The sequence below is a fragment of the Ambystoma mexicanum genome, chromosome 8 (genome assembly GCF_040938575.1).
Source record: "Ambystoma mexicanum isolate Mex_15411 chromosome 8, UKY_AmexF1_1, whole genome shotgun sequence".
In the NCBI taxonomy this organism is placed as follows: Eukaryota; Metazoa; Chordata; class Amphibia; order Caudata; family Ambystomatidae; genus Ambystoma; species Ambystoma mexicanum.
The window spans coordinates 205,615,459-205,638,177 of record NC_090929.1 but is presented as its reverse complement, the minus strand read 5'-3'; positions in this window follow the sequence as shown (position 1 = coordinate 205,638,177).

Below are 22,719 nucleotides of genomic sequence, written 5' to 3'. Positions count from 1 at the left end.
TACCGAGGTTCACCGACGGGCGGGGCCTCCCATTTGTGAGTGAAGGCAGTTGCCATTTTCACACACAGCCGCACTAGATGGATTAATTTGTGATTTCAAGCGGCCACAGATGCCTTTTCGACGTGATGTTGCAAATGAGGAATTCGAAGGGCGGCGCTTTCGGTTTTCAGCTAGCGGCGAGGAGATGCCCACAGGTCTGACTGCAAATATAACGTTCTATTGTTCAATGTCCTTGGGACAGGGGCCATGGCGAGGATGCAATGATTGATATGAATAGTTTGGGATGCGCAATAGCGAAGTGGGCGATGAGGCCGGACGTTCCCAAATACATGTTACTTCACAACACTGGAATTACGGGCTGGGGCACAGTGGATTTTGCAGGCTGCATAACGCACAGACTCAATGGAAATTTCACATGTTATGTGAGTATGGAAACAGGCGTTTTCATTACGGGATGAGGGAATGATGTATGGATGCATGGACAGATGATTTGATACAGAGTTTGCCATGTACAGGGCTTCTTGGAATCTATCCGCCTCCCCTGCGCTATGTGATGCAGGCCTGCCATAGTGGGACCATCGTCTATCTGGCCTTGTTGAGCCCTCCCTGTCTCGACGCGCCTTCAGACACTTGTGTCTATGCACGTTACCAATCCCATCTGATGGATTCTGTTTTAACAGACGCATGCACAGGTACACTCGTTTGTGATGGTGTTTTCACCTCGATATAGATAGTTATGATTCGCAAGTGGTTTTTGGGTGGTGATGATCCTTTGGAGTGGGCTAGCATGCATATGGCTGTGGATTTAGTGTGATCATTGAAGTGAGTAATTCAAATGAAGTTCTGATGGCCATACTATTCTTTTTCATTTCATTTGGTTGACAGGTATCTCCTCCCCTTTTGCCACTGCCATCTGTATGCCACTCCTGCAGATGGATTTTACTCCCGACACCTGCTGCTTCGTGTTAATCAGTGGAGCAGCATTACGATCTTATGGGACGATCGCCAATGGGCCACATGCCCTTACGCAGTACTAGTGGCTAGGAGCAACATTTCGGCCTTTCAGCTGGACTAGTGCCTCCCTATTGGGACGGCCCTGCGGTTCTAGGCGCTTCCATGTTGCCTTTTCGTACGAGAATGTAGCCCCTGTGTACCATGAAGGAACAGGGCGTCACACAAGAAGTAGCTGGTCATTTATTGCGGATGCAGCCCACAATGGTGAAATGTGTTTTGGAGTTCATGGCCTAATGGCTGTATGGGCTTGGTGAATTTGTTGTGCATTAAATTTCTATTCTGATATGAACCGTGTAGCGTTCTTCTTTGCAAGTGATGTGGCATATTCCTATTTGGGGAGCGATGTATTGTGAGGAGATCTGCATTGGGTTCCAGCTTCGGAGTATAGTTGCGTGGTACTGTGCTGGGCGCGTTTGCCTACGAAGCCCAGTGAGGTCAGGGATAAGGTCTGCCAATATGACTGTTTTGATGTGTCATGCTCAGGGGCGGGGGATTAGCTTTTGTGTAACAGATGCCGGTCAGCCAGTTGGATTGGTGGAATGATGTGATTATCGGAATATTGCTGGTCACAGGTGCCTGTGTTTGCGTGCGTTTCTTGGTGGGAGACTGAGGTCATGTCCATTTGTATGGCTTCTGTATTCGTGCCATCTGTGCCCTGCAGCTCCCATTGGCCCCTCTTGAGATTCATTTGTTCGTTGGCAGGCATGGATGACTAGTACATTTCACTGGTTGCATTGTGTGACTTCATTGCACCTACGGGGAGTTGTACAATGTGGCCAGGGAGCGGTGTACAGGCACTCAGTGGGGCCGTTTACGGTTGGTTCGCGATGCCGTACTTCTCACCATGGCGGAATGGTACTTTCCGCCGTGCTTGATGGCGTTAGGTGCATGTCCGCTAGGGTCAGAATTCGCGTACCGTTGCGCCATGGTGGTAATTACGGTTTGGCATAGCGCGCGCGCGCGTACTTGGTGCAGTTAGCGTTGGCGTTCACTACGGTGTCGCTAATGGCATCGTACTTTGCGGTGACGGGTCATAATCGCACCGAGCGCTATTCGATGGCGGTATTGCATTTCCGCCATCGTTTTTCGATTTCCGCCAGGGTCGTAATGAGGCCCATTGTAACTTTCATATTTGATGTGGTTTCTCACCATGTTCTTTATGGCAGATTTGTGATTATATTTTGTTCAGCTTTTAGTCTGGGCAGGGTCTTTTCTTTCCTGGTTTCGTGGAGAAGGAGTACTTACCGTGTTTACCCGGGGCTACAGAATCTAATATCTCGACCAGTGCTAAAAATTGGGCAAATGCTTAATACGGAATGGAGCAGACAAGTTTTGTCACAATGGCCCTCATTACGACCCTGGCGGAAATGGGAAAACGATGGCGGAAATGCAATACCGCCATCGAATAGCGCTCGGTGCGACTATGACCCGTCACCGCAAAGTACGAAGCCATTAGCGACACCGTAGTGAACGCCAACGCTAACTGCACTAAGCACGCGCGCGCGCGCCATGCCAAACCGCAAACACCACCATGGTGCAACGGTACGCCAATTCCGACCCTAGCGGACATGTACCTAACGCCATCAGGCATGGCGGAATGGACCATTCCGCCATGGTGAGAAGTACGGCATCGCGAATCAACCGTAAACGGCCCCACTGAGTGCCTGTACACCGCTCCCTGCCCACAAAGTACAACTCCCTGTAGGTGCAAAGAAGTCACAATGCAACCATTGAAAAGTACAAAGCACCCATGCATGCCAACGAACAAAAGCAACACAAGAGGTGCCAATGGGAGCTGCAGGGCACAGATGGCACGAATACAGAAGCCATCCCAATGGACATGACCACAGTCCCCCACCAAGAAACGCACGCAAACACAGGCACCTGTGCCCAGCAACAATCCGAAAACACATCATTCCACCAGTCCACCTGGCTGACCGGCATCTGTTACACAAAACCCAATCCCCCGCCCCTGAGCATGACAACATTCAAACTGTCACATTGGCAGCCCCCATCCCTGACCTCACGGGCTCAGTAGGCAAACGCGCCCAGTACAGTACCACGCAACTAAACCCCGAAGCAGGAACCCAATGCAGATCTCCTCACAATACATCGCCCCACAAATAGGCACATGCCACATCACTTGCAAAGAAAAACGCTACACGGGCCAAATCAGATCAGAAATTTAATGCACAACTAAATCACCAAGCCCATACAGCCATCAGGCCACGAACTCAAAAACACATCTCACCATTGAGGGCTGCATCCGCAAGAAATGACCATCCACCACTTGTGTGACGCCCTGTTCCAGCATGGTACACAGAGCCACATTCACGTACTAAAAGGCTACATGGAAGCGCACACAACCGCAGGGCCGTCCCAATGTGGAGGCACTAGTCCAGCTGAAAGGCCGAAATGTTGCTCCGAGCCACCAGTACTGCGTAAGGGCATGTGGGCCACTGGCGATCGTCTCATAAGATCGTAATGCTGCTCCACCGATTAACACGAAGCAGCAGGTGTCGGGAGTAAAATCCATCTGCAGGAGTGGCATACAGATGGCAGTGGCAAAAGGGGAGGAGATACCTGTCAACCAAAAGAAAAGAACAAGAACAGAATGGCCATCAGAACCACATACGAACAACTCACTTCAATGAGCACACGAAATCCACAGCCATATGCATGCTAGCCCACTCCAAAGGATCATCACCACCCCAAAACCACTTGCGACTTATAACTATCTATATCGAGGTGTAAACACCATCACAAACGAGTGTACCTGTGCATGCGTCTGCCATAACAGAATCCATCAGAGGGGAATGTTAACGTGCATGGACACAAGTGGCTGAGTGCGCGTCGAGACAGGGAGGGCTCAACAAGGCCAGATAGACGATGGGCCCACTATGGCAGCCCTGCATCACATAGCGTAGGGGAGGCGGATAGACCCCAAGAAGCCCTGTACAAGGGAAACTCTGCATCAAATCACCTGCCCATGCATCCATTCATCATACCCTCATCCAGGAATCAAAACGCCTGAATAATTACTCACATGACATTAGAAACATCCATTGAGTCTGTGCGTAATGCAGCCTGCTAAATCCACAGTGCCCCAGCCCGTAAATCCAGTGTTGTGAAGTAACATGTATTTGGGAATGCCCGGCCTCATCGCCCACGTAGCTATTGCGCATCCCAAACTATTCATATCAATCATTGCTCCCTCGCCATGGGCCCTGTCTCAAGGACATAGAACAAAAGAACGTTATATTTGCAGACAGACCTGTGGGCATCTCCTCGCCGCTAGCCGGAAACCGAAAGCGCCGCCCTTCGAATTCCTCATTTGCAACATCACGTCGAGAAGGCATCTGTGGCCGTTTGAAATCACTAATTATTCCATCGAGTGCGGCTGTGCGTGAAAATGGCAACTGCCTTCACCCACGAATGGGAAGCCACGCCCGTCGTTGCAACTCAGTACAGTGATGCATGAGGGCCCACCGTTACTTGAGTACTACGTTCCACTGACCCTTCACAAGTCTGTCCGCGACTGCACAGACAGTATGGGAAACAATGGGACCACAACAGAATGAACATATCAACCAATCTTACACGGCCATCGGGTACAAATACATGAATGCAATAGCAAGATACAAATACCCGATTTGCAGCGTCGTGCGCGGGACATGCTCGGCCAAAGGGGAGAGCAGTTGGCACAGGTGGAATCAATCACCACAGGTGGAGGCCATACAGCCTGGAAACACATAAATTGCACAGCCAGTCTCCTCCCACAACCACAGCGAAATGCTACCGGCAGGACTCGCGATGTTGGCCCTGGGGGACCTGATAGCACTGCAAGTGCTCCGACTCCAAGAGGAAGACGAACAACAACTACAACCAGCCGCACGGAGGAGACGCAGGAGGAGGAGGAGGCCAAGGCAGGGCCAGCAAGGCCCAGCAGCACAGCCACTACCACCACGCAGGCAGCCCGCAATCCCACGCCTCCGAGCACATCCGTTCAACCTCACTGATGAGCAGATCCACACCCTCTACCGTCTGGACCGGGACACCATAGCCGCCATTGTGGACATGACACAGGCTGACCTAGTCAGCATGATAGATAGCCCAACCGCCATCCCACCCCTACTGAAGGTGGTGTCTGTACTACACTTCCTGGCCACTGGCACCTACCAGCACACAGTCGGACAGTTGCATGGCATTTCTCAGCCACTGTTCTCACGGACACTATTCCAAGTGCTCGATGCCCTCCTGCAGCACGCAGACGACTACATCTCTCTACCACGCTCGGAGCAGGAAATAACCAACACAAAAGTTGGATTCCATGCACTTGCCGGCATACCGGGTTGCATTGGTGCCATCGACTGCACCCATGTTGAATTGGTCGTCCCACATGCCATGGAGGCCCAGTACCGCAACCGAAAACAATTTCATTCCCTGAATGTACAAATGGTGTGTGACTCCAACAGGATCATTACGCATTGTTGTGCCCGATTCCCTGGATCAACCCATGATTCCATGGTCTTGAGGAACTCTACCATACCACGCTACATGGAGCGACACGCAGGGAACAGATCCTGGCTACTCGGTGAGTCTCATTGCATGCATGATGATGTGGGGTATGTGATTTGGCAATGTACTGGCAGGAAGGGGGGGGGGTGTGCGTACGTATCAATGGCATTCCACATCCTACGTTTCTCGTCCACATACAGGTGATGCTGGATATCCACTGAAGAGATGGCTCCTCACACCAGTCCGGAACCCACGGGACCAGCATGAGGAGGACTACAACCATGCCCACTCACGTACCCGTGTAGTCATAGAACAGGCATTCGGCCTACTGAAGACTCGTTTCCGCTGCCTGAGCAGGTCTGGCGGGGCACTCCTGTACCGCCATGAGAAGGTTGCAAAGATGGTCATGGCATGTGTCATGCTCCACAACATGTGCGTACGTAGAAATGTGCCCATGCCCCCTGACGCAGAACTGCAAGCACCTGATGATGGTCATGATGAGGGTGGGGATGTGGCAGCACCTCATGGAGTCTGCGAGGCACCGGAGGCCCGTGACATCCGTCAGCATCTCATTGATGTATGCTTCTAGCACTCACGCCTGGTGGCTGATACATGGACACGGGACTCGTGGCACTGCGTGTGTCTGGGACATGCACAATATGGACTATACGCCTATGATGGCCTAGTACACAAAGATCAATGTCCACACATCTCATTGGTTGATCGTGCACTTTTTATGGCATATGTGATATCATGTTGAACACCCTATCGACCCGCCACCCAAGTGAGCCCAACACACCCCCTCCACCCTCCTACCTCCCCCCCGAATACCAGTGTCCAAAGATGCTCATTGTCAGTGGCCTGTCGCTATTGCAAGCCCCCTCTGCGGGTATCAGGGGCACCCCTGCCTGTGGAGCGCAGGTTCCTCCCTGATCTACGTTGGGGGCTGCCCTGGACGGAACTTGCAACGGATGATGTGTCTGCCTGCTCACGTCCATGCATGTCCCTAAGGGTTTGCGAGAGCTCAGTGAGCACACGGCGCACTGCGGCAAGTTCGGCACATACGTCTTTGGACGTCGCATGCAGTTCCCCCCTCAGGCTCTCGGTGCTTCTCTCCATTTGGACTCTCAGGCTCTCGGTGCTACTCTCCGTTTGGACTCTCAGGCTCTCGGTGCTACTCTCGATTTGTGCCCTTAGCGTCTCTGTACCTCTCTCCATTTCTGCCCTAAGTGTCTCTGTTGATGTTTCTATGTCTGCCTTGGTGCCCCCACATTCATCGGCATGGCCCTTGAGGAGTGTGGCCATTTGCTGCTGTTGGACGATTAACTTGTCGAGGGACTGTTGCCTCTGCTGGGCCATGGCCATTTGCGGTGGTGTCACAGAGGGGCTGTTGTCCTCATGTTGCCTTGCCACAGGGCTTGGGGGGGATGGCCAGTCGTCGTCTTGTGGCTGCACCTGCGTGGTATCCTCATGTTGTACGGGATGGGACAGACAGGGGGATTGGGACAGGTCATGGATGGATCTGACCTCGACATCCCCGTCTTCTGTGTCCGAGCATGCTGCCATCAATGGGGTGTCACCTATGGTGCTGCTGCCACCAGAGGCAGTGCCTTCTGTGGCATCCATTGGGGGGACCTGTGGTGGTGGTGTTGTGGCCATGCTGGCTGCTGGGGTGCCTGTTGATGTTCCCTGATTTGTGCTGCTGCCGTGTCTTGATGCGTGCAGCTGAGGTGGAGGGTCTCTGGCCGTTGGTCTTGGCCCTCTTTGCAGGTGTGCTGGTAGGGGTGTCCTGTAGCTCGTCGTTTGGATCGGACCCTGTGGTGGAGTAAAGGAGGGCGAGGGTTATTGATGGGTCTGTGGGAATTGGAATGGCATTGTATCACATGCTTTGGGGTGGTACCTGAGGGTGATTTGGGTCGGGGACTTGGAGGTGCTTTGATTTGTGTGTGGAGTGAGGGTGCAGTTGTTTGGCAGCCTGCAGTTTGGGTGTGCCTGCTGCACGTGTAGTGCGTGTATTAGGGGTTTTTAATTATTTATGTATTTATTGTGGATTTTAACGTGCGCTATCAGGCCGATGTGTGTGGACGTTCTCCTGGACATGTGTTTCTGTTGCACTATGTGGACGCATGGTACTTCACATGGATGGACTGTGTGGATTGTTATATCTGGGCCACCTACCTGATTCTTCGGATGTCTGCACTCCTTTCTCCATCCCTCCGACTCCCTCAATGCTCTCCATTCCGATGGTGGAGGCACAGATTTCTTCCCAGGGGGTCAACTTGATGGGTGATTCAGGACCTCCCCCGGTGGCTGTGGCAATGTTGCGGTTGGCAGAGAGTATGCTGCGGACGCGTATCCGCAGGTCGTCCCATCGCTTGCGGCATTGCTGTGGGGTGCGGGGTGCGGTCCCCACCGCACTTACACGCTGTGCCACCAGAGCCCATATGGCCTTCTTGTTTGCAAGTGCCGTCCTGGTCATTTGCGTGCTGAAGACGACGGCAGCATTCTCCTGGAGGGTCTCTGTTAGCACGGTGAGTTCCTCGCGGGAGAAGTGGACCTGCCGCTTGCGATCGCACGCTTTCTTCGCTACTTTTCCCATTTTTCTTGGTTTCGCTAGGGTGGTTGACGGGGTGGGGTGTGTCTCAGGGTAGTGTTTTTAGTGGTTGTGTGGTTTTAGTGTATTTATAGGTGTACGCCGGGATGTTTCCCGTTCCGGCCCCGTGTTTTGACTTCCGTTTCCGTATATTTCCGGCCACCGTACTTTCCGGTAGGCGCACACTGCGGTGACCGCTAAGAGGGGTGGCGGTATTGCACCTGGGGCGCCGTACGGCGGCGGTGTGGGCCGTTTTGGGGTCATTTCCGCCATCGCGGACTTTGCACTTCCGCCATGCCGTGGTGCTCGTGCTCGATGGGTCGGAATGGGCCGCAGTTTGCTCCTTCGTGCTATGGCGGAAACGCTATTTACGCTGTGGCGGTCCGGTCAGTCGCTTTCCGCAAGGGTCGTAATGAGGGCCAATATGTTTTATGTAAAAAGAAAAGTACTTTACAGTAAAACAAAAATAATCTGATGTGTGCACTAGTTTGTTACATGACATAAACGTGTTTACTACATTTGAAGTTAGACAGCAAATATCTACAACACTACATTTTCTTTCATTTTAACCCCAGGGAACAATTTTATTTAAATAATAGGGATTGGGGCTAAACCTGTTTGCACCATGTCATGTTTTGTATACTTCAAAAATGAGTTCTATATTAATTTGCTCTATTTTTTTGCACAAGAGCAAAGTTTTGATAAGCTTGCACCAGATCTTTTCTTGGCAGTGCATATGATAAAACACATGGAGGGCGGTCAGGCCGCAGGCGGACAGCAGTACATACCATGATTTCAGGCAAACCTTCAAACGTAACGTTGTACTCTCTAGAATTGTGAAAGATAAATGAGCACAGAGCACCGTTTTCATGAGCCTGCACGGTGCTTGAAAATAATACTACGTCCGTCGTTAATTTTCCAGCAAAGTGCACATCAGCTAAGTAGAGCACTCATTAGGAAACAACTGAGACAAGCTGCACACAGTGCAAAAGATTACACGATTCTGGCACGACAGGCTTCCTCTTATAACTGGTCTGAAGTTGGACTGCATGAACATCTCACTCTTTAGCATGGCATTCAAAGTTAGTTAAGGTTTTCCGGCCAAATTAAAGGATTTTATACTCTGAACTGCTTTTATTTTCTTAATTTTCTTCTGTTCTCTTTTCTTCTTTTCTCTTGTTTTTTACAGTGATGATATATGTAATTTAATACACACTGCTATTCTAATTTTGTAATTTTGTGAAAAGTCGAGTTCTTTGACTAAAACACAATAAATAAATAAAAAAGCAAAGTGTCCAAGGTGTCCCCTGTCCCCCCCCCAGATTGTATGTGCTCCTACCCCCTGAAACTCATGTTTGTCCTACTTTGTTTTTGTGGTTCCTGGTGTGGATAATCTCAAAGGATGGTCTTCTAGTATGTTAGGCCACCAGAGAGTTGATTCAATTTTAAAATGTCATTCTTGTAGGGTTGATGGAAGTCTAGTCATTCTGGAGGATACTTTTCGGGAGCTCCCTAGGGATTAAACTTTGAATGAGCTGCTTCTGGTCAGTTCTCAAGGGAAAGTGTCTGCCCGAGATGTAAGTGCGATAATATTCAGTGCTTATGCACAGGTGAGAATCTCTGTCTTTATAAGGCAGCCATTGTTCTTGGGGTCCATGAAGGATCAGAAGGCAAAGCTGTTATGTCTACAATGAACTTGTTTTTGATTTGTGTACCAGTCCATACGATCTGGCACCCACTGCAATGATGGTTGTTGCTCTGGGCTGAAAGGGGCAGAGACATGAAGTCTTGCGGAAGTCTGACTTGACACCTTCATACCCAGTTTGGCAATCCACAACCATGTCCTTGCATAGAGAACGTTGTTTGTGCCATCTGGTTTCCCTAGTCTCTGTCTGTGTGTGAGGATGCCTGCAAGTGTGATGTCAGAGTGTGTGAGGTCGTGTGTGGAATCTAAATGAATGTGGGCGGTCCATACCCCTGGGGTTCCACCAAGGACTGTTGGGAACAGTTTCCAGGCTGGTGCGCTACGGGAAGTTCCACATGTAGTTTGCTCTTATTTAAGGGTGTAACATTATTATAGGACCTACCTGAGAACTTACCTGTGCCTCCTGTGATCCTTCATTACTACACTGGTGACGAGGTGGTCCAGGAGTGGGCCAGAAGAGGGAACCAGAACTGCTGTGGTTGGGGAGCAGTAAGCAGTGCACCCACCACCGCCTAGTGAAGCCCCACCACTCAGGGAGGAGGCCTTAAAGTATGAGGTAGACCAATGAGTTGGCTGGTTTGGCCATTTTCCTTGCATTATTTTGCTTCGCAGGGAAGCCTGCAGGTGTAAGAAGGAGGAATAGTGCTGTGCAAACTGGCACCAAGTGGCCCCAGCTCGTGGAAGAGGGAGAACAAGTGCTTATGTGGCTGACTGCACAAGAACTATGGTAATCCAGTACTCTGGAAAGTGCTGTGAGATATAGACCCAGGGAAGCACTTACTTGAGTGCCCTGCCGAAGCAAGTGCACTGTGGTTCAGTGTGGTGACCGCTAATCATCCGGCGCCAAGCGCGGGCTGTTTGATTGCCCAGGGGGCACACTGGGCACCATGGGAGTGTGGGATGTCTCAACCCACTGGTCCAGGCCCTGCAACATTACTGTGCATTGCTGGTAGCAGAAACCTCAGAAATGGCCACTGGAAAGCATGCTGCTCACTAAAAATCACCCAAAATTGCGCAGTAAAGATCTGAAAATAGGCCGCCATCCACTTTTGCCTATCTTAGTGAGCACAGGAGATCACTGCCAAAACCCACCATTGGGCTACCCACAAAGTAGCCTGAAATCACTTGAAAAAGCAATGCTGTTTGCCAAAAAAACACAGAGCTGTTTGGAAATCCGTTTTCTTGATTGTCAAAAATGTCCAAGAATCATGGCTCGCAAACCACCTAAAAGATCCAACCACCTTGATGGGTGTTCCGCATTATGCTACTGCAAGAATCCACATAAATATAATGTCCATAGAAGTATATGCCATCTGAACAAAGTCCACTTTCTGTCAAAATCTGTCAAAAATGCGTGTAATACCATTACTCATCTCTGTCAGAAGCCGGCGATTTAAAACCATCTTGTGTAAAGTTGAACATTGAACTCAAACTATGCCAACAAAAGACTTGCTATCAGAAGCCTAAGAGGTGGATACAATTCAAAACTATATTCTGAAAAGGCTTGAAGTAAGAAATTGGTTGATTTATTTGTGAAAAATGTGAGTTATATTTTAAGGCAAGACAATTTCAGACATTGGGTTTAAGAGTTAAGGTTTCTCACACTGTACTTCAAACACATTCCACACCTTTTCCCTGAACAAAGGAATCTTCCCCTGCCCTTGGCTAAGAGAATGGCAGGCTGGTGTGAAGAGGAACTGGGAGTGGCACCCTGGCCTGTTGCTCTGAGTGCAGACAATGGAGTCCTTGATCTGAATAGGAATGCTAATTTGGGTGTAACTGACAACAAACTGCTCTGGCAGGAAGGCAGGCCATGTGACCCTCTGAGTCAGCCCAGCTCTGGAGGCGGGCCTGACTGAAATTGTTGATTTGACATTGAAGTAAATGTATGTTTTATAGAAATGCTTATAGCAAAGTGTATTGAATTGACAAAAATATGAAACTTAGTGATTATTAAAATGAAAAATTCGCTCACAGTTTAAGACTAAGCTGGAATCGGTGCGATGTTCTGAGGCTGAACCCTGGAATTTATTCATATTGTAGCCATGGTGTTTATGTTAGGAACATGAAAATTACAGAAATGTGCCCAGATGGGATATGCATGCATGTATAAAAATTGGTGCAGAACTAACATTGAGAAACCCACCAAAAGTGCAAAAAGTTGTCATTTACGAACCAAAGCTCATAGGAACATGGGACTTGAATAGAGATGTGCTTTAATTATTCTGTGATCAGTATATGTAATATTAACAAGTTGTGCATATTGTAAATATGTTTTTTTATGAAAAATAAGATATACTGTACAGACACAAAGGGGAGGTTTTTTCCCTAAGCCATAAACATGACACATGATGACACACAATTGCACACTGCTCCTTTCTCCAATCAGGGGACAGGAAATTCTCTGACCTATCTGATCCTTGGAGGGTTGGGCATAGTAGAATCAGCCTCCCCACCCACTTTGGAAATAGATACATAGGGACTGTTGAGGACACAGAAACACACACTTTTTTCCACTCCTCAACTGATTTCTTGGCGAAGCACCCTGCAGGAAGATCCAGGCTCCAGACAAAGATCCAGAGACGAGACTCTAGAACCAAACTCTAGAACTTTGAAGCAGAGAGGCCTAGCCCAAGCAGCTGAACCCTTTTTCAGCAGGCCTAAACTTCCAAGGGCACCCCACAAAATACAACGGCCTGGCTGTGCTGTTTTGCTGTTCTAGCTAAGAACCCCATGCTAGAACCGAGATCCAGACCCACAGAGCAGAGCTGTAATCCAGAACCCTTCAGATCCAGTCCAAGAGGCCGCGCAGACCAGAGTACCATGCTGAGAGCAGAACCCAGTGCCTGAGACCTGTCCGGTGGCAAGCGAATCCCAGCCAAACCCTTGACCAGATCTTTGACGGGCCCATTCCATCCCAAAGCCATAGTTGTAAGTATTTAGTGTAGAACTGTCCATAACCAACCTCTTAGTCTTAAGTAACCCAATCCAACCATTTCAACCTATCCAGAACTGCATTATAGAATCTTGTGTCCATCCTGAATTCTTCTCATTATATTGTCTGTGATAGTTGTAGCATCAATCATCTTGGCGCTGATATTTTTCTGAAGAGGGACAAGTGTTTTGATGGATAGAAGTCAGAGCGGAGGCGCAGCTGTTCTGGTGGCTGCCCATTGAGTGTCTTGCTTCTTCATAGCCCTTGGTATAAGTCCATATTGATTCCAAATCTTTAAAGCGCAATCTTTCATTTTTGAAATCTTGACTCTGTTTCTGAAAAATCTACTTTCACTAAAACCTCTGTAACTTTTGAACCATGTGTCCTAGAAGCTAAATTTAAGTGTAATTTTGAAGCTAACATCCCCAGCTTTCAAACGAACCCAACAGACATTCCCATTCCGATTCCTTATAGTTTTTCCACAATCGCATTTCCTGCATGCGGAAAAATTGCAGCGATTTGCAATTTGGATCAATTTCACCACATGTCAAAATAGCTGTTTCTTGTTTTCAACTGCTGAATTTCATTTTCAATCTGATAATCATTCATAAATCATTGCTAGTGTTGACCTGACCCAATCCAAAACCACTCTCACTATTTCTGAATCTTAGTTAGCGAATTAGTCATTTTTAGCATTTTTTCCATACCTTACATATCACATTTAAAAGCAATTGACCTGTTTTAAATCATTCCTGTGTCTCTCTAAGCTTGCTGGGGGGAAGTGGGAGTGAACTGCATTATTGGTTGTTACTCCTAAAACCTGTGTGCCCTCTTCCACCTCTTCATATTGCATAGTGGGGGGAGTGAGTAACAGGGGGAAAGAGTGGTCATATTATCTGTTGATTTAAGTCATATCAAGTCTGATTTCTGTGTTGCATTCTTTCCTATCATTGCATTTCCTTGAACCATACCAAGTATTCTCTGCTACCTCATCCTTCCTATTCCTACTCCTAAGTGATTAAAGAGACTGTTGATATTGTAATATTACCCATTGCGGATCATTGTTCATATTCATCAGTGTAATATTCAGATATTATTCATATTCATAAAAGTGTGATATATATATATTGTTCAATTCTTCAAATAAATCTTTTATTTGCAAAACAAACCTATTTCTTGGTTGAGTGAGAAGGGGGGAATTCAAAGAGAGGGGCGTTATATAAGGGTACATCATCCAGAATTAAACGAACTTTGACATAAAAATATATAAATAAGGGTTTCCATTGGGCATCCCATACTAGGCGTTGACTTAGTTGGAGTGCTGGATTGAAATCACTTACAGGAGAACCAGGGGGAGCGGCCGGCCCCTCTGCCCCCACCCTGGCTCTGCCACTGATTCCCAGAAAGGGTGAAGTGCTGGATTTTTCTTCCAAGAAAGGCTGAGAGGCTGCTGGCATGACTGCAAAGAGCACAGGAAGTATTGAGGTGTTTATATTATTTTGTTACGTGTCTATTTAACAGCAAGGCTTCCACTGCAACGTTCAACCTTATGGATTTAGGTTTAGCTGCTAATTATGTTCACCAACGATAAATGTGCCAGGAGTGGTATTTTGCACCAAGTAAGAAGTGTGGAAGTGTAGTGTTCCATAACAGTTTTGTTTTTTCTACAGAACTGATGGTCTGAGTTCCAGGACAAGAATAGTTAGAGGGCAAAACTAGTAAACCGTACTGCAAGTGTATTAATGTGAAATGCATTAATGCAACGGCCATTCTCCAAATGCTGCAGGTTTATTCTCCCAGTTACAGGGACATTGTAGCTGTGAAGTGTCTAACAAGTGAAGCAAATGCATGTGTGCTTGTGTGGGAGGTGGTAATATGATGCTCATTGGTATATCATTCCAAAAGGGAATGTTCCAATCCAAAAAAAGGGTTGTGGTCCAGCATGAAGGAGTGTTGTGCGTGCTGGTTGTGAAAGCTGAACACAATTGAAAGACAGGAGTTCCTGCAAGGAGTGTTATATGTGAAGGTTGCATCCAACTAACATGGTGTATTGTGCCGTGTGTATTTATAATACGGCAACAGGGCGTGTTGCATACAAGATGGTGGAGCAATGTGATGGCGAAGTGCAATTGCATGCAAAAGCTAAGGTGCAATAAGACATTACAGTGATTTTCCAGCAACAGGGAGTGTTGCATGCAACATGTTGGAGCAATGTGATGGTGTAGTGCAATTGCATGCAAAAGCTAAGATGCAATAAGACATTACAGTGATTTTCCAGCAACAGGGAGTGGATATAAGAGAGCATAAGACACATGAGGAGTATTTGACAAGTGACAGGTGAAAGGCTTAAGACACCTGTTTGATTTTCTGGCAACAGGTTTGTTGCAAGCTGATGTCGTTAACGGAGATGCATGGTGATAGTGGTGTTATTAAAGACTCTCCCCAGGATCTTCCTGCAACTGAGGTGGTTGCACCTGGTTTTCTGCGGGTGTGTGCAAGTGATTCTGAGGTCAGTTCACATTTGGGTGAATGCAGAGGATTGGTCTGGGTGTGTTTGTGGACTCCCCTTTCCTGTAGATCCATGGACTGTAACCTTTGGCTCTCCAGGTGTTTTGGACTACAACTCCTAAAACCGATGAGCATTTGGAAAAATAACAATCACAAATGCCTCCAACTATCTACATCAGGGTTGCAGACCCCTGGTGGTTTAGGCACTTTAGCTTGTCCAGTTTGCAATCGCTCATGGTGTTCCATGTGGTTGATGGTTTGTTTGGTTTGCTCATATTCACAGACTTTGCTTTCTTTCCATTTGGGGAGGGGGACTCGGGTTTGTACTGGTGTGTGTGTTGATTGGATGTTCCGTGTGTGCTGGTCATTCTTGATGAGTTGTTCTCAAAGTCGTTTGTTTGGTGGTTTGTTTTTGCTTTGGTAATATATATTTGTAACTGTCATACTGAAACTGTGCTGTAAACTGAATAACTAAAGTTGTGAGGTGTGTGGTGTCTGGTTTCCCTTGTCTCTATTAGTGTGTGTGTGGGTGCCTGTGAGTATGACGTTAGTGTGTGTGCTCATGTGTGGAATGTAGATGAATGTGGACTGTTCCTATCCCTGGGGTTCCACCAAGGACCGTTCTGAACAGTTTCCAGGGTGGTGGACACAGGTGGGTCCTACATGTACTTTAGCTCATTGAACAACTTATTATCAAGATACTTACCCGAGGCCTTACCTGTGGCTCTAGTGATCCTTTATTACTACATTGTACTTTGAGGAAAATAGTTCCACCGACCTGGCAGAGTACTGAACACAGTTCCACGAATGAGCACAGTTGATCCTTGTTCACTGACTGGTGCGTATGTTTGATCACCTCAACTAATGGCGCTTTCGGTAGCAAGACATCATCAGTACATGTATGGCCCACACATTCTAGCTTCTAATGAAGAAAATGACACTTGTCTTCTTGTAATGTCATGCCATTGGCAGACATTATTTCCATCCCCATATCAAGGGTCATGCTGTGGAATCGTCCAGAGTCACCATAAATCACAATGTCCTGCTGGAAGATTATTATTATTGCACATCTCATAGAATGGATGAGTGATGAGGCTCTGGAAAACAGAAGCAGCATATGAGAGACTGGAAGGCATTCTGATGCACTGGAGCACCCATATGGCGTCACAAATGCTACCCAGCACTTGGAATCTGGAGGAAGATCAATCTGGCGGTAGACAGTGTTCAGGTTGAATTCAGTGAAGCATTCTGAAGGCCAATTCTGTGATGTCTGGCAGAGGAAATCTTTCTGTGACTTCTAAAGGTCCATTTGGAGGTAGGGACCCTTCGCCTCAGTTTTGCAACTGAGCACTATGAGGCTGAGCCAAACCTTGGCTACCACTCTCTCTCTCAATGATCTGATCCTTCACTAAGTTTTGCAAAGGTTTAGGTAGCTCCTTGTTGGCCATCATGGATACTGGATAGACTTTATGTTTGAACAGGAAAGACTCCTAGAATTGTACTATTTTATGCATGTAGTGCTTTTGGGTCCTGGAGCGCTGTTGAAAACAGAAGCACATTTGTTTACAATGGAAGCGCACGATAAGACACGCACTTAAGCACCTGAACCAATGAACAGGAATCCGATTACGCTCAGTAAGTGTTACCCACCTTATCCCTGGTTCTCTCGTACATGTACATATTGCTTTTGGAATTCCGACCTTTAAAAATTAAGTTGCAAAACACGAATACTAATAGTTGAATTCTGGGTCCCTCGTGTGCACGCAGTGAAATATTTGGAGGTAACAGTGTGATTCTGGAGGTGTGGTATATTAGGACATACTGTGAAGCCGACTGAAACACTTGTGTATAGGTGCGTTATAAATGCCATATCATATCATATTCATGGAATTCTTTGCACAGTTCAAAGTGACTTTGTACTGCTGAAAAGTGACTTTGCACTGCCGACAAAAATCTTGATTCATGGAACTGTGCAAAGTGTATTTTTGCAGGGCAAAGTCAGCGCAAAGTTAATTTTGTACTGGAAAAATGACTTTGCACTGCAAAAATATATTTCCACTGTTCCATGAATCAGAGTGTGTGTTGGCAGTGCAAAGTGACTTTTCACCAGTGAAAAGTCACTTTGGACAGCAAAAAATTCCACGAACCAGGCCCACAGTTCTTAAGGAGCAATCATGTACTACAACCAAGAGGCTGCAAGGTATTTCCCAATTACACCGTCCTTTGCAGTAGGGCTTGGTTCTTTTTGTTGGCATCAGTCGTACTAACTACCAATTTGGTTAAGGTATCTATCGCGAACCTCGGAAAGATCTCAGCAGTTAGTACTACCTCCCTGGTGTGCTTTGCATGACAAACATGTCTTCCCACAATGCAAGTACTCGTTAATGCATGAGAGGTACTGTCTGTAGTTCACCACTTGTAGCATTCAAGTGTCCGTTAACATGGCAATAGCATCTTTTCCTGCCTCTCCTTGAAGTCAGGCACCGTACCTCAGCTGCTCCACCTTTAGAGCAACCACCGTCTTTTGCACAGTGCATACCACTCCATGACTGCAGTGGCTCGTGCTTCGCTGCTGCAGAAAATTGATTGCGCAACATGATATGATATTTTATTTGTAATGCGCTCGTACAAAAGTGTTTCAGAGCATGAAATCATAAACAGTGTTTGCAACATTAGCACCCTGTGCAGTGTCGGCCACAAATGAAAATGCTCGGAACCAGGGGCGTTGCTAGGGGGGGGGCTTAGGGGGCTATAGCCCCTGATCTTTTGGTTGTAGCCCCGGATAGAATCTCAGGAGCTACAGCCAAAAGACTAGCTAGCCCCCAGTCCCAACAGTTCCCACATCAGTTTAGCCCCGGGTCTTTTCCAGACCTAGCAACTCCCCTGCTCGGAACGCTGACTGTATTCACTAAGGAAAGCCTGCGATCTGAGCATTTTCATTGGTGTAGGGCACGTCCCTTACCTTCCCCACCCTCCTTTCACTTAGCACCCGTGAAGCTCCTTACACAGGTGCTACCACTGGTATCTTTTTCTTTTAATAAAAAGAACCTTACCTTGCCCGTGCGGCCCGGTGCTGCACTTTGCAGCTTTCCCTGAAGTCTGTTTTCATGATGATGATGTCACAGTAGTCAACAGTGAAAACGACATTCCTTTTTTTAAATTATTATTTTTTTAATAGTTTTTTGGTTTATTACAGAAAACCTGTAACAAATTATTGTCAATCCAAGCATGCATACAAATAACTTCCTACAATAATTTCATTCTATCATCATAAATCTCTACAACAATCCGTCCTGGTAATCCATACAGTGTCACCCCCAAAATCATCCCTGAAGACAGTACTTCTTCCATACATTTCATTGCAGCCAAAACAAGACTACAATTTTCACCAATTAATAACCACTCCCACCATTCAAGGGCTGATAAGGTGCTTACATTTTTAAAGAAGTCCACTACATATCTGGTTCTTATCTCCAACAGTGATCCACATGCACCCATCAAATGATACAGTGGATCAATGGTGTCTTCCTGCTTACAAAACCTAAAACCCCCAGCAGCAACCTGTCTCCTCGCATGTTGCACCGCATTTGTTGGGAGGATGTTTAACCGGGACCTCATGAACACATCTCGATAGGCGGGAGATGGACATTTTTCTAAATAGACAGGTAGATGATTCAACAATCTCGCTTCAAAAGATAAATCCAGCAAGAGCTTATATTTAGATCTGGTTGTCTGTGTATCAATCCCATCCTGAAATTTTAGTTTTCTCTTGGCCTTGTCTGGGTTCGATATCAGAACCTCCAGTTGGACGTTTAAATAATCCAGCCAGTATCTGCATCTTTTTTGCCATTTTTCCACCACCTTAAAGGGGTGAAGATAATCCAACATTACACACTTTCTAAGGAGGAAAATGGCCTTCCACCTCACGATCGATTCCATAAACTGGAGGCCTAACTGGTACCTAATCATAGTACCTGGTAGGGACTTAGGTAATGACTCTCTTCCAAAACCACTCTTCCAGGATAGCCCACACTTCCCAATATAGGTTCAAGAATGCCTCTGCACCGTACATTAGGACAGGGACTACTTTCTGCTTGTAGAATGTTACCACTGGCCCAGCTGTAAATTTCCCAAATCGTTTATGGAGTGCCATACCTTGGGTCGCCAATCTTTTCATTTTTGTTCTAAGACTTACATACCAGGGTCTTTCATCCACGCTCTGGTTAACCAAAATCACCAGATATGTAATTGAATTGATCACTGGTAGTCTTTATTCCTCCTTTTTTATGAGCTCATTTTAGGACCATAATGCTCGATTTTTCAATGTTTACTGTTAGGCTGTTAGAGACTGTGTATTCCATGAATGTAGTTAATCTACAATGGAGGCCCATCTGGAGTTTGGTCAATAAAGACCAAATCGTCCGCGTACAGAATCTAGGAAATCGCAGTATCCTGGAGTTTCGGGGGAAAAGCTGAAATGGAATTTTGTGACTCAAACAGATCAGAGAAATAAAGGTTAAAAAGGTTGTATACAAATTGTTCGTTTTACAACTGCTCGAATGACAATTGACCTTTTCACAATTGACCGAATTGTGAAGGTCAATTGTACCATATATGTGGGGGGAAACCCCCCACAACCCCCCACCCAACGCCAAACCCCCCAAAACCCATATATATATATATGTATATATATATATTACCAAAACGAAATATATATATATATATATATATATATATATATATATATTCGGTCAATTGTGAAAAGGTCAATTGTGACCCTTTAAATTCGGTCAATTGTTCATTGAACAATTGTAAACAAACAATTTGGGTAATACCGTTAAAAAGCATTGGGGCACAAGGACAGCCCTGTTTTAAACTATTGTATGTCTTGATTCATCACCCTCCTTCTTGATAATATCACTTCTTGTTATTGTTTTGATCACATGTACAGCACTGCCCCCTCCCCTTTCCCCTGGCACTTTTCCCCTCCATCCTCCCCTGCACTTGCATGATCTCAATGTCACCTGGCCTAGTAAGATCGTTGTCTCTGTCCTCCCTCTGTTCCCCCTTCCTTGCCTCGTCGCACCTTGAAACATTTGTGTATAGGCGGGTTACAAATGCCATATTATATCTATTGAGGTCTCCAAGTACAGGGCTCTGATGGCGTCAATCAGATCTAGTGGACAGCCCCAACGGTCAAGCTTAACCCAGAGCCGCTCCCTGTCAACACTCTCGAAAGCCTGCTCTAAATTGATAAAAGTCAGATAATATTTAACCTTGTTCTTAATTGCATTCATTTTCAACAGGTACAGCAAAAAAATGTTCAGTCCAGTGCCCACCCCCTTCATGAAACCTGACTGTCTGGGGTCTAAACGCCCTGGTCTCCTTGCCCACTTGGTCTTATCCTGTAACAGAATTGATCCAAAGATCTTTCCCATGATGTACAAAAGGGACATGGGCCGGTAATTTCTTAGGTCATGTCTGTTGCCTTTCATAAAAATAGGCACTATAGTAGCCAGCCTTCAGGACTCAGGGATCCAGTGCGAAGCTATGCGAAGCTATCACCTGTTTAAAAACCAGAAAGATAAACATCGCCCAGGAATCAACTGCTTCCTTTAACAGACAATTGGTCAGACCTTCCGGGCCTGGGGCCCGTGAGGAGGTCAGTCCTCTAATCCTAGAGGCGATGTCTTCCACCTCACACTCAATGGACCATGAAGAGGCAAGCTGGGTGGTTTTACGTCCATGACATAAATTCTTCTTGCAAAAGGGGCCGGAAAAAATGTGCAATCCAATCTTTCTCAGATACAGGGTTTAATTGAACTGCAGATTGCAGATTACCATTATTATTTATTAAATCCCACATATATCTGGTATTTGATTGACAAAATATTTTCAACATTGATTCAGCATCGTGTTGGGCTATTAAGCCCCTAAATGCGATCTGCCAATTTTTGTACTTCTGTTTACGCATTTTAATAAGGCGTTCCTAACCTTCCCGTCTCCTCCTCTACTATCAGAAGGTCGCAAACATGAAAGGGTTGGAATTCAACCCTGTCCTGTGGAATGGGCCTTTCCGTGAAGTCTTTCAAGATCCATGTGTATTCGACCTCTGGATTTGGTCTTAACATGTAATTATCCAGCCTGACAACAAGTGTTGAAACGTCTCTAGGTCTTATCCTAAGTCTGTTTCTTTGCTGCATAAACTCCACCTCCGGTCGTGATAATGGGTCAGAAAAAAACGTAGCTCCACCACATCTCACATCCAACAGGTTGTGGTCACTCGTGTTCATAGATCTCAATGAGAACTGGGTCACAGAACATAAGAAGTTTGATGAAACAAAACAGTAATCCAGGAATGCCCGCTGGGTTCCCCTAGACCACGTACACTTAGCTGGAAGATCCCCCCTTAGTTTACCCATTCAACACATGAAGCCCTATAGCTGATGTTTCTTCAATCCATCGAGCGGCTCTTTTTGACAGGGTATTTTTTTAGGCCAACTCCCTCATTCTATAAGTTTGAAATTTAGATCACCACATAAAATGATGTGCAGATTTGTGTATCTAGTAAGCACCGTTGCAAGCAACTCAATGACAGAATCAATTAACACATCTTCATCATACAAGGCAGTATTCCAATATTGATTAAAGACCACACAGATATATATAACCCTTACCCCACTCCTAGATTTTTCCAAAATTAGCAGTTGGGTACAAATATTCGGATTATAATTTTCCAGCACAACAAGACACTTGCCTATTTTGATAAGGGCCACTAACCCTGAGTAAGGTGTACCCAAAGGGCCCTTCTTGACCAGAGTTAAATAGCACTCAAAACCCTCACAGCAAGGAAACTCAACCAGGTCTCCTTTATACATATGATGTCAAATTGGTCCAGTTTCGTGTCTTCATTGTTAGATAAATAAACAAAGCCTCTGGAGTTCCAGGAGCCAGTTTGGAATCCAGGGGAAAAAAACAAGTCGTGGCTCTACCGTCTTTTAGGGAGAGCCAAGGCACCCGCTTGCCACGTCCAATTGTGAGAGTCCAAAACCACTTGATTAGATCTGGAGGCTTCATTCAGCCTCCACCCTGGATTGGAAGAGGCTTTTGCACCCTCAATCGTCACCTTCAAAAGGCAAATACTGCAAGGTTTCCCGATGGCTCGCCCATTTAGCTTTAGTAGTCCTATCAGGCTTTGTGCTTTGGTGTTTTTCAATTTTAGGGAGTTCTCGGTTATTAGAGTGAGCCGCAATCTCTAAATCTTTCCCAGTAGCAGCAGTACAGTCAGTTAGTTCAAATGGGCAGCATTTTAAGACCTGCCTCCATTACCATAGACTTAATCAATGCTGAATGTAAGTGTAAAATGACCCAGTCAGTTATTTTCTCATTGACGAACTGTACCACTCTAATGTCCTCTGAGTTAATGTATCTCAGTTTGGGCACGTG